This window comes from Arachis hypogaea, chromosome 16 (genome assembly GCF_003086295.3).
Source record: "Arachis hypogaea cultivar Tifrunner chromosome 16, arahy.Tifrunner.gnm2.J5K5, whole genome shotgun sequence".
NCBI classification, from domain to species: domain Eukaryota; kingdom Viridiplantae; phylum Streptophyta; class Magnoliopsida; order Fabales; family Fabaceae; genus Arachis; species Arachis hypogaea.
In genome coordinates, this window is record NC_092051.1 from 129908898 (window position 1) to 129921140 (window position 12243).

Below are 12243 nucleotides of genomic sequence, written 5' to 3' on the forward strand. Positions count from 1 at the left end.
CCGGTTAGCATTCTGGCGTAAAGGTCGCTATTGGGAGCGATTTGACTACACAACTCTAACTGGAGTGTGTGAAGGTGACGTCCAGTGTCACGCGTCATGACTATGACAATGCTTGCGGTGGCCGGTACAGCGGCAGAACTACCACGAGCTCGATAAAGTCATTTCCTTCTTCATTATCTTTTTCATCTAATTTATTCAAAAAACAAATCAAAGGGAAAAAAGGTTCAATATTATTTATATGTTTGTTCATAAAACTTATGAGAAAAAAGAAAAATGGATATTAAAAAAAGAAAAAAGATAGAAAGAAATATTACAAGAAGACAAAAGAGTCATTTTTGTACAAGTTGTAGATATCCATAATAGAAATCATGCAAAACACAAAACCCATATATATGTACCGCCAATAAATCAATAAAGAAATAAAAAGAGAATGAAAATATTTAGGGTAGCGTCCTGTGATGTTGATGATTAGTCCAATAAGGTGGTGGTGGCGGTGTTGTTGTTCCATTGATGATGGGACGGAGAGTGGATTGCATTCCAATGTGGTGGCAAGCGCAGCCATCATCACGGTCATGTTCTTAGGTGCAGCTTCTGGAATATAAGAGTTATCGATGAGATTCATGTCATTCAATTCATTAACTTTTGGATGCATTCCTGTATCTGCGTAGGGGTCTTCCCAGGGAGACAAGCAACCACAGCCTTCCACCGGTTCTGCAAAGCTTCCTGAAGACATTTAGCAATAACCATCTCAAACTGTTTGTTCTCATCCCCGGTCCAAATTAGCCAAGGTTGAGGTTGAGGATGGGGCTGAGGTCATTGATTACCAACCACATTGGCAGTAAAATTGTTGTTTTCATCCCCAGTCTAAACTGAATGATGTAGAGGCAAAGACTAAAACTGATGTGGTTGATTACTAGCCATGTTGGCGGCAAACAGCTCTGCCTCTGTCAATGGAGGCAGAGATTGAAACTGAGGTGGTTGATTACCGCGCACGTGTTCGACAAATAGCTTTACCTCTATCTATGGAGGCAGAGACTAAAACTGAGATAGTTGATTACCACCCACGTTATTGGCAGACAGCTCTGCCTCTGTCAATGGAGGTAGAGATTGAAACTGAAGTAGCTTAGCTTATTACCACCCAAGTGGTCAAATAGATTTGCCTCTGGCAACTGATGCAGAGACTGAGATTGAGGTGGTTGATTACCATACACATTGTTGACAGACAGGTCTATTATCTCCCACGGATTCATCATTGGAAAAGTATATGATTTCTCTTTACTCATTCTTGCATTATTTATGTTTTCTTCACCCATTCTTCTTTTTCTTAGATTCTTGTTTAATTTCATATTCTTAAGTACAGAATTTATATAAGTTTCACTTTCTAGGATAGATTATTCAGTGTAGATTATATTATGGGTAAATCTAAAGAGATTTCATTTTCAATATTTCATTCTACGATCTTCGATTTTTTCGTATTATGTAAATTTAGAAAGTAGTAAGTAAAACAAAATATTCTTGCTGTAACACATAAAAAATTATTTAAATTTGTTGTTTTAAAAATATGTTTTTGAATGTATAAATAAAATTCAAAATCCTGAAACATTATTGTGGATGCATGAGGTTGGTTTGAATGCACTAAAATACAATCTTGAACCCCTAAAACCAAAGCGTGAACTTAGACATAGGAAATCTTGTGTGGATCAAAATCTCAAGAGAAATGCACAACCATAACAGAAATAGAAATAGTTTCTCAACACAGAAATCCACAACCATAACAAACCAACAATTACCAAAACCTACATTGTTACAATGTAAACAAATAAGATAATAGCTTTGCAGAATTACAGCTTTACTAGTTCCCATTCTTTCATAAGTACCTTCCCTCCCTTACATTACACAAATACATATACGAGTAATCAATATGATTTAATATAATACTTAAATATGACAATTTTATGAAAAACTAAATCACGAATTTAAGAAATTTTCAACTTCAAGATAGAAGTAAAAAATGAATCATGTCAGCTTATTTGTCCTTACCTTCTTGCAAATTGTGCGTCCAGGAGCATTTGTACGTGTCCCCAACAGCTCCAACAAATGTTCTGGTGCCGTGCATTTTTTCGGCGAAGAATTCATTATCATAGGTTGCTTTGACGGCCACGAAAACCCTCCTCACTCCCCTCCGCACATGCAACCATCTGACCAGAGGTATTTTTTGGCGCCGTCGACTACACTTCTAGTTAGCGTTCCAACGTAGAGGTCTCCGTCGGGAGTGATCTGACTGCAGAACTCTAACCAAAGTCTATGAAGGTGACGTCAGATGTCATGCGTTGTGACCTGACAAAGCTCGCGGTGCCCGGTACGGCGGCAGAACCATCACGAGCTCTATGACGTCATTTCCTCCTCCTCCTCCTCCTCCTTTTTCTTCTTCTAATTTATTCAAAAAAACAAATCAAATGGTAAAAAGGTTCATTATAGTTTATACGTTTCATAAAATTTATGAGAGAAAAGAAAAATGGAACAAGTAATTTAAAAAAAAGAAAAATAAAGAAAAAAAAGATTTCGAGAAGACGAAGAGTCATTTTTGTACAAGTTGTATATATTCATAATATAAAATTAAGCAAAACATGAAATCTATATATATGTACCGCCAAAAATAAAAAAAGAAATAAAAAGATAATAAAAATATTTAGAGTACCAACCTGTGATGTCAATGATCACTCCAATAAGGTGGTGGCGGTGGTGGTGTTATTCCATTGATTATGGGACAGGGAGTTGGTTGCGTTCTAATGTGCTGGTAGGGTAGCCATTATCACGGTCATGTTTTTAGGTGCAGCTTATCGCATATAACAGTTATTTATGAGAATGATGTTGTTCATCAATTTCTGAAAGTGTTCTTGTATTTGCGTGGGGTTTTCTCGGGAAGACAAGCAGTCACAACCTCCTACCGGTTCTGCAGAGTTTCCGAAAGACATTCAGCAATAACTATCTCAAATTGTTTGTTCTCAACCCCAGTCCAAACTGGCTTATGTTGAGGCTGGGGCTGGGGTTGAGGTTGCTGATTACCACCCATATGATGGCAAAAATGCTGTTTTGGTCCCAAGTCCAGACCGACTAATATAGAGGCAAAGACTAAAACTGAGTTGGTTGATTACCACCCACGTCATCGGCAAACAGCTCTGCCTCTATCAATGGAGGTAGAGATTGAAATTGAGGTGATTGATTACCATATACATGGTCAACAAACAGCTCTACCTCTGTCAATGGAGGCAAAGACTAAAATTGAGGCGGTTGATTACCACCCACGTCGTTGGCAAGCAGCTCTGCGTCTGTCAATGAGGCAGAGATTGAAATTAAGGTAGTTGATTACCACCCACGTGGTCAAACAGCTATGCACCTGTCAACTAATACAAAGACTGAGATTGAGGTGGTTGATTACCACACACATCGTTGATAGACAGGTCTATCATCTCCTGCAGATTTATCATTGGGAAGGTATTTGGTTTCTCTTCACTCATTCTTGCATTATCTGGTTTCTTAGATTCTTGCTTAGTATCCTATTCTTAAGTACAGAATTTATATATGCTTCACTTTCTAAGATAGATTATTCAGTATATATTAGATTATAGGTAAATCCAGAAAGATTTTATTTTCAAGATTTCATGTTAGGATCTTTGATTTTTTGTATTATGTAAATTTAGAAAGTATTAAGTAAAACAAAATATTCTCATAACACATAAAAAATGATTTAAATTTGTTTGGAAAATTTGTTTTTGAATGTACAAAAAAAAATTCAAAAGCCTAAAACAGTATTGTAGATGCATGAGGTTGGTATGAATACATTAAAACACAATCTGCACCCCTAAAAGCAAAGCGTGAACTTAGACGCAGAAAATCTTGTGTGGATCAAAATCTCAAGAGAAATGCACAACCGTAACAGAAATAAAAAAAAATAGCTTCTCAACACAGAAATCCACAATCATAAGAATCCAACAATTACCAAAACCAAATTTTCAACTTCAAGATAGAAGTAAAAAATAAATTATGTGAGCTTATTTGTTCTCACCTTCTTGCAAATTGTGTGTCCATGAGCCTTTGTACGTGTCCTTGTTAGCTCCAGCGAATGTTCCGACGCCGTGCATTTTTCTGACAAGGAACTCACCTCGTAGGTTGCTCTGACGGCCACAAAAACCCTCTCCACACCCCTCCACACATGCAACCATCCGACCGAAGATATTTTCTGGCACTATCGACTACGCTTCCGGTTAGTGTTCCGACGTAAAGGTCACCCTTGGCAGCGATCTGACTACATAATTCTCACCGGAGTCTGTGAAGGTGACGTCCAGTGTCACGTGTCGTGACCCAAGCAGTGCTCACACCGGCGAAACCACCACGAGATTGATGACATCATTTCCTTCTTCATTATCTTCTTCTGATTTATTCAAAAAAATAAATCAAATGAAAAAAGGTTCATTATTATTTATACCTTTGTTCATAAAACTTATCAAAAAAAAAAAAAAGAAAAATTGAACAAGTAATTTTAAAAAAATAAAAAATAAAGAAGGAAAGATTACAAGAATATGAAGAGTCATTTTTGTACAAGTTGTATATATCCATAATAGAAAATCATGCAAAACACGAAACCGATATATTTGTATCGCCAAAAAATCAATAAAGAAATAAAAAGAGAATTAAAAAGTATTTAGAGTACTGACCTGTGATGTTGATGATCAGTCCAATAAGGTGGTGGTGGTGTTGTTATTCTATTGATGATGGGACGGAGAGTGGGTTGCATTCTAATATGGTGGCAAGTGCAGCCATCATCACGGTCATGTTCTTGAGTGCAACTTCTCGAATATAAGAGTTATGTATGAGATTGACATCGTTTATAAACTTTTGGAAGCATTCCAGTATCTGTCTGGGGGATTTCCTCGGCGAGACAGGCAGCCATATCCTCCCACCAGTTCTACAGAGCTTTCGGAAGACATTCAGCAGTAACCATTTGAAACTGTTTGTTCTCATCCCCAGTCCAGACTAGCTTATGTTGAAGCTGAGGTTGCGACTGAGGTCGTTGATTATCACCCACATTGGCGGCAAAAATGTTGTTTTCATCCCAAGTCCAGACCAACTGATGCAAAGGCAGAGACTGAAACTGAGGTGGTTGATTACCACTCACGTCGGTGGCAAATAGTTCTGCCTCTGTCAATAGAGGCAGGATTGAAATTGAGGTGGTTGATTACCACATACATAGATGGCAAACAACTTTTCCTCGATCAATGGAGGTAGAGATTGAAACTAAAGCAGTTTGTTACCACCCACGATGCCGGCAAACAACTCTATCTCTGTCAATGGAGGCAGAGATTGAAACTGAGATAATTGATTATCACTCACTTAGTCAAACAGCTATGCCTCTATCAACTGATACAGAGACTGGAATTGAGGTGTTTGATTACCACACACGTCGTTGACAGACAAGCCTATCATGTCCCACAAATTTATTATTAGAAAAGTATATGATTCTTCTTCACTCATTCTTGCACTATTTATGTCATTTTAACTCATTCTTCTTCTTCTTCTTAGATTCTTGCTTAGTTTCCTATTTTTAAGTGCATAATTTATAAAAGCTTCACTTTCTGGGATAAATTATTTAGTGTAGGTTAGATTATGGGTAAATCTAGAAACATTTCATTCTCAAGATTTCATTCTAGGATCTTTGATTTTTTTTGTATTATGTAAATTTAGAAAGTTATAAGTAAAAAAATGTTCTCATAACACATAAAAATTTATTTAAATTTGTTGTATTAAAAATATGTTTTTTGAAAGTACAAACAAAATTCAAAAGCCTGAAACATTATTGTGGACGTATCGGATTGGTATGAATGCACTAAAACACAATCTTGAACCCCTAAAACCAAAGCTTGAAAATAAGATAATATCGTTATAGAATTACATCTTTACCAGTTCTCATTCTTCCATAAGTACTTTCCCTCACCTACATTGCACAAATACATATATGAGTAATCAATATTCAATATAATACTTAAACACAACAATTTTATGAAAAAATTCAATCACGAATTTAAGAAATTTTCAAATTTAAGATAGATGTAAAAAATGAATTATGTGACCTTATTTGTTCTCACCTTCTTGCAAATTGTGCATCCATTAGCCTTTGTATGTGTATCCATCAATTCGAATGAATGTTTCGGTGTCATGCATTTTACTGGTAGAGAACACACCTTCCTAGGTTGCTCCGACGGCCACGAGTGTCCTGCCCACTCCCCATTCCCCACTCCCCCTCCCACACATGCAACTATCTGACTGGAGGAATTTTTTAGCACCGTTGACTACGCTTCTAGTTAGCGTTCTAGCATGGAGGTCACCGTTGCGAGCAATTTGACTATAGAACTCTAACCGGAGCCTGTGAAGATGACATTCGGTGTCACGGATCGTGACACTGGCAATGCTTGCAGTGGCCAGTATGATGGTAGAACCACCAAAAGCTCGATGACAACATTTCCTTCTTTATTATCTTTTTTTTCTTCTTCTAATTTATTCAAAAAAACAAATCAAAGGAAAAAAGGTTCATTATTTATTATATGTTTGTTCATAAAACTTATGAGAAAAAGAAAAATGGAACAAGTAATTTAAAAAAAACAAGAAAAAAAAGAAAGAATGAAAGATTACGAGAAGACGAAGAGTTGTTTTTGTACATGTTGTACATATCCAAAACAAAAAATCATGCAAAACACGAAAGACATATATCTGTACCGACAAACAATCAATAAAGAAATAAAAGAGAATGAAAATATTTAAAGTACCGACCCATGATGTCGATGATTGTCCAATAAGGTGGTGGTAGTGGTGGTGGTGTTGTTCCATTGATGATGGGACGAAGAGTGGGTTGCGTTTCAACGTGGTGGCAAGCGCAACCATCATAATAGTCATATTCTTAGGTGCAGCTTATAGAATATAAGAGTTATGGATGGGATTAATATCGTTCATCAGCTTCTGGAATCGATCCTGAATCTGCGTAGGGGTCTTTCTGGGGAGACAAGCAGCCACAGCCTCCCACCGGTTTTGTATAGCTTCCAAAAGACGTTCAGCAATAACCATCTCAAACTATTTGTTCTCATCCCCAGTCTAGACTGGCTAAGGTTGAGGCTGAGGTTGGGGCTAAGATTGTTGATTACCACCCACATTGGCGGCAAAAATGTTATTTTTGTCCCCGGTCCAGACAGACTGATGCAAAGGCAGATACTGAAACTGAGGTGGTTGATTACCGCACACGTCAACGGCAAACAGCTCTAGCTCTGTCAATGGAGGCAGAGATTGAAACTGAGGTGGTTGATTACCACACACGTGATAGGCAAACAGCTCTACCTCTGTCAACGGAGGCAGAGACTGAAATTGAGGTAGTTGATTACCACCCACGTCGTTGGCAAACAGCTCTGCCTCTATCAATGGAGATAGAGATTGAAACTAATGTAGTTGATTACCACCCACGCTGTCAAACAGCTCTACCTCTGTCAACGGAGGTAGAGATTGAGATTGAGGTGATTGATTACCACACATGTCGTTGACAAAGAGGTCTATCATCTCCCACAGATTCATTATTGGGAAAGTATCTAATTCCTCTTCGCTCATTCTTGCATTATTTACATCTTCTTCACTCTTTTTTCTTCATTTTTTTCTTAGATTGTTGCTTAGTTTTCTTTTTTAAGTGCAAAATTTATATAAGATTTACTTTCTAGGATAAATTATTCAGTATAGATTATATTATGGGTAAATTTAGAAACGTTTCAATTTCAAGATTTCAATATAGGATCTTTGATTTTTTTTTTCGTATTTTGTAAATTTAGAAAGTTTTAAGTATACAAGATATTCTCATAACATAAAAAATTAATTTAAATTTGTAGTATTAACAATATGTTTTTAAATGTACAAACAAAATTCAAAATCCTGAAACATTATTGTGGATGCATCAGATTGGTATGAATGCACTAAAATACAATCTTGAACTTTAAAACCAAAGCGTGAACTTAGACGCAGTAAATCTTGTGTAGATCAAAATCTCAAAAAAAAAAAAAATATATATATATATATAAACGTAATAGAAATAGAAACAGTTCCTCAACCCAGAAATCCACAACCGTAACAAACCAATAATTACAAAAACCTGCATTATTGTAATGCAAACAAATAAGATAATATCTCTATAAAATCAAAGCTTTAGTAGTTTCCGTTCTTCCATAAGTACCTTCCTTCACCTACATTGCACAAATACATATACAAGTAATCAATACGATTCAATATAATACTTAAATAAAACATTTTATGAAAAAATCAATCATGAATTTATAAAATTTTCAAATTCAAGACGTAAAAAAATGAATTACGTGTGCTTCTTTGTCCTCACCTTATTGCAAATTGTGCATCCATGAGCCTTTGTTCATTTCCTCATCAGCTCCAACAAATGTTCTGGCGCCGTGCATTATTTTAGCGGAGAACTCATCTTCGCATGTTGCTCTGACGGCCACGAGAACCCTCCCCACTCCCCTCTGAAGTTGTAACCATCCAACCGGTGGTATTTTCCAGTGCCGTTGACTACGCTTTCGGTTAGCATTCCATTGTGGAGGTCACCGTTGGGAGTGATCTGACTACAAACTCTAACCGGAGTCTGTGAAGGTGACATCTGGCATCACGTGTCATGACCCTAGCAGTGGTCACGGCAGCCAGTACGAAGGCAAAACCACCATGAATTTGATGACATCATTTCCTTCTTCATTATCTTCTTCTTCTTCTTTCAAAAAACAAATCAAAGGGAAAAAATGTTCATTATTGTTTATACGTTTGATCATAAAACTTATGAGAAAAAAAGAAAAAATGGGACAAGTAATTTTAAAAAAATGATAGAAAGAAAGATTACGAGAAGACGAAGAGTCATTTTTGTACAAGTTGTATATATCCATAATAGAAATTCATGCAAAACACAAAACCCATATATCTGTAACGGCAAAAAATCAATAAAAAAATAAAAGAGAATGAAAATATTTAGAGTACTAACCTATGATGTTGATGATCAGTCCAATAAGGTGGTGGTGTTTCATTGATGATGGGATAGAGAATGGGTTGCGTTCCAATGTGGTGGCAGGCGCAGCCATCATCATAATCATGTTTTTAGGTGCAGCTTCTGGAATATAAGAGTTATGGATGTGATTGATGTTGTTCATCAACTTCTGGAAGCGTTCTTGTATTTGCGTGGGGGTCTTTACGGGGAGACAAGCAACCACAACCTCCCACTAGTTCAGCATAGCTTCTAGAAGATGTTCAGCAATAACCATCTCAAACTGTTTGTTCTCATCCTCAGTCCAGACTAGTTGAGGTTGATTCTGAGGTTGGCGCTGAGGTCGTTGATTACCATCCACATTGGGAGAAAAAATGTTGTTTTCATTCCCAGTCCAGATCAACTGATGCATAGGCAAAGACTAAAACTGATGTGGTTGATTACCGCCCATGTCGGCGGCAAATAGCTCTTGCTTTGTCAATGGAGGCACAGATCAAAACTGAGGTGATTGATTACCACACACATGGTTGGCAAACAGCTCTGCCTCTATCAATAGAGATAGAGACTGAAACTAAGGCAGTTAAATACCACCCACTTGGTCAAACAGCTCTGCCTCTGTTAATTGATACAGAGATTGAGATTAAGGTTGTTGATTACCACACACGTTATTGACAAATGGGTCTATCATCTCCCATAGAGTCATCATTGGGAAAGTATATGATTCCTCTTTACTCATTCTTCTTCTTCATCTTAGATTCTTGCTTAGTTTCCTATTTTTTTAAGTGCAGAATTTATATAAGCTTCACTTTCTAGGATAAATTATTCACTGTAGATTAGATTATGGGTAAATCTAAAAACATTTCATTTTCTAGATTTCATTCTAGGACCTTTGATTTTTTTTTTTTTTTTTTTTGCATTATGCTCATAACATAAAAAATTGATTTAAATTTATTGTATTAAAAATATGTTTTTGAATGTACAAACAAAATTTAAAAACCTGAAACATTATTCTAATGCATGAGGTTGGTATGAATGCACTAAAACATAATCTTGAACCCCTAAAACCAAAGTGTAAACTTAGACGCAGGAAATCTTGTGTGGATCAAAATTGCAATCGAAATGCACAATCGTAATAGAAACAGAAACAATTCCTCAACACAGAAATCCACAATCGTAACAAACCAACAATTACCAAAATGTGCATTATTGCAAGGCAAACAAGTAACATAATATCTTAACAAAATTACAACTTTACTAGTTCCCATTCTTTCATAAGTACCTTCCCTTACCTACATTGCACAAATACATACACGAGTAATCAATACAATTCAATACAATACTTAAATACTACAATTTTATAAAAAAAAAATCAATCACAAATTTAAGAAATTTTCAAATACAAGATAGACGTAAAAAATGAATTATGTGAGATTCTTTGTCCTCACCTTCTTGCAACTTGTGCATCCATGAACCTTTGTACGTGTCCTCATCAGCTCCAACAAATGTTCCGGTGCCGTGCATCTTTTCGGTGGAGAAGTCACCTTCGTAGGTTGCTTCGATGGCCATGAGAACTCTCCCTATTTCCCTTCGCACATGAAACCATTTGATCAGAGGTATTTTCCGGCGCTATCTATGCTTCTGGTTAGCGTTCTCGCGTAGAGGTCACCGTAACTACAAAACTCTAACCGGAGTCTGTGAAAGTGATGTTTAGTGTAACGCGTCGTGACCCTGGCGGTGCTCGCGATAGCCAGTACGGCGGTAGAACCACCACGAGCTCGATGATGTCATTTCCTTCTCTATTATCTTTTTCTTATTCTGATTTTTTCTTCTCGATAGTATGAAGCTGTTTAGAGTCAGACAAAGTGAGAAGTGTTTCCTGCATTTTCTGTTCTTTTTTTAGTTTCAGATTTCTTCCTTTCTATGTTTGTTTTTTGAGTGTTCACCGGCGTTGGAGTAGGACCGCCACAGATCAAATTGGAGGCAACAATTTCCGGCGGTATTTTCTTTTAAGTAGTGTGTGTATGGGAACAATGATGTTGCTGTTGTTTTTTCTTGTTTTGTTTGTTGTTTTGGCGATATATATATATATATATATACAGAGAGAGAGAGAGAGAGAGAAAATGAAAAATAATGCAGATATATCTTCAATCTCACTCGCTCACTCTCACACTCTCACTCTCACTCGTACTCGCACTCACAGTTAGACACTGTCTCTCTTGTTAGGATTTGGTTGAATTAGTCCCACATTGCTTAGGATAGCAAATAGAGTGGGTGGCTTAGGCTATAAATATGAGGCTAAGTTCTCCATTTATTTTTGCACCAGTCAAAAACACTTTAAGCTTGTATCTGATTTTTCTTTTCCTCTGTACTCTTTGATTAGAGAGCGTTGTGAGGTGTAGTTAGATATTTGCTTTGAGAGAGTGTGGGTGTACTGGGGTGCCGGTGTTAGAGAGAAATAAGTCTATGTGTTGTAACAATTTTCACATAGTGATATTCTCTGGTTGTCATTTGACAACGGCCGTGGTTTTTTCTCCGGTAATTGGAGTTTCCACGTTAAATTCTTGTGTTGTGATTGTGTCTATTTTATTTCTCTGTCAAAGGTGTTTTCTCAAGGGGAAATGGTGTCTTATTCCCAACAAGTGGTATCAGAGCTTCGGTTTGGTGGGATTTATTCTTAGTATGCTCTGTGGTTGCAGCCTAGTCTGACCTTCCACATCAGAAAAGAATTTTGTCCTGTGGCTTGAGGTTGATCTTTGGTTGCTGTTGTTGTTGCTGGAAGGCAGTATGACACTGTGAGAGTGCAGTTTGGAAAGGTTCTGGCTAAGGAAAGACCTGGTATTTAAGTGTGTCTATTGTGACCCACCTCTCTTTCCTGGGGACCCTTCCTAGTGCACAGTCTACAGTTGAGTTATACTATTCCAGTATACGGTTGCAACAATGTCAGGATATTCAAGTGCTGTGAAGCTTGAAATAGAGAAATTTGATGGAAGAATCAATTTTGGCTTGTGGCAAATACAAGTCAAGGATGTGTTGATACAATCAGGTTTGCACAAGGCGTTGAAGGAGAAGATCTCTGGTTGCTCTCTCTAAGAGAGAAGATGATGTTCTCTAGAAGACAAGAAGTATCCTCATGGTATTACCGCACTGCCATGGATAAGGATAAGTTGTGGCAATCG

At 37.0% G+C, this 12243-nt stretch overlaps 1 long non-coding RNA gene across 1 annotated transcript; it reads right to left on the reverse strand.

Annotated features, from left to right (window-relative positions):
- Positions 1-1728: 1728 nt before the first annotated feature.
- Positions 1729-3404, reverse strand: LOC112755000 (uncharacterized). Its single transcript, XR_003178869.3, has 2 exons — positions 2703-3404; positions 1729-2430 (listed from the first exon to the last, which is right to left on the reverse strand). It is a non-coding gene; the product is annotated as an uncharacterized lncRNA (long non-coding RNA).
- Positions 3405-12243: the final 8839 nt, after the last annotated feature.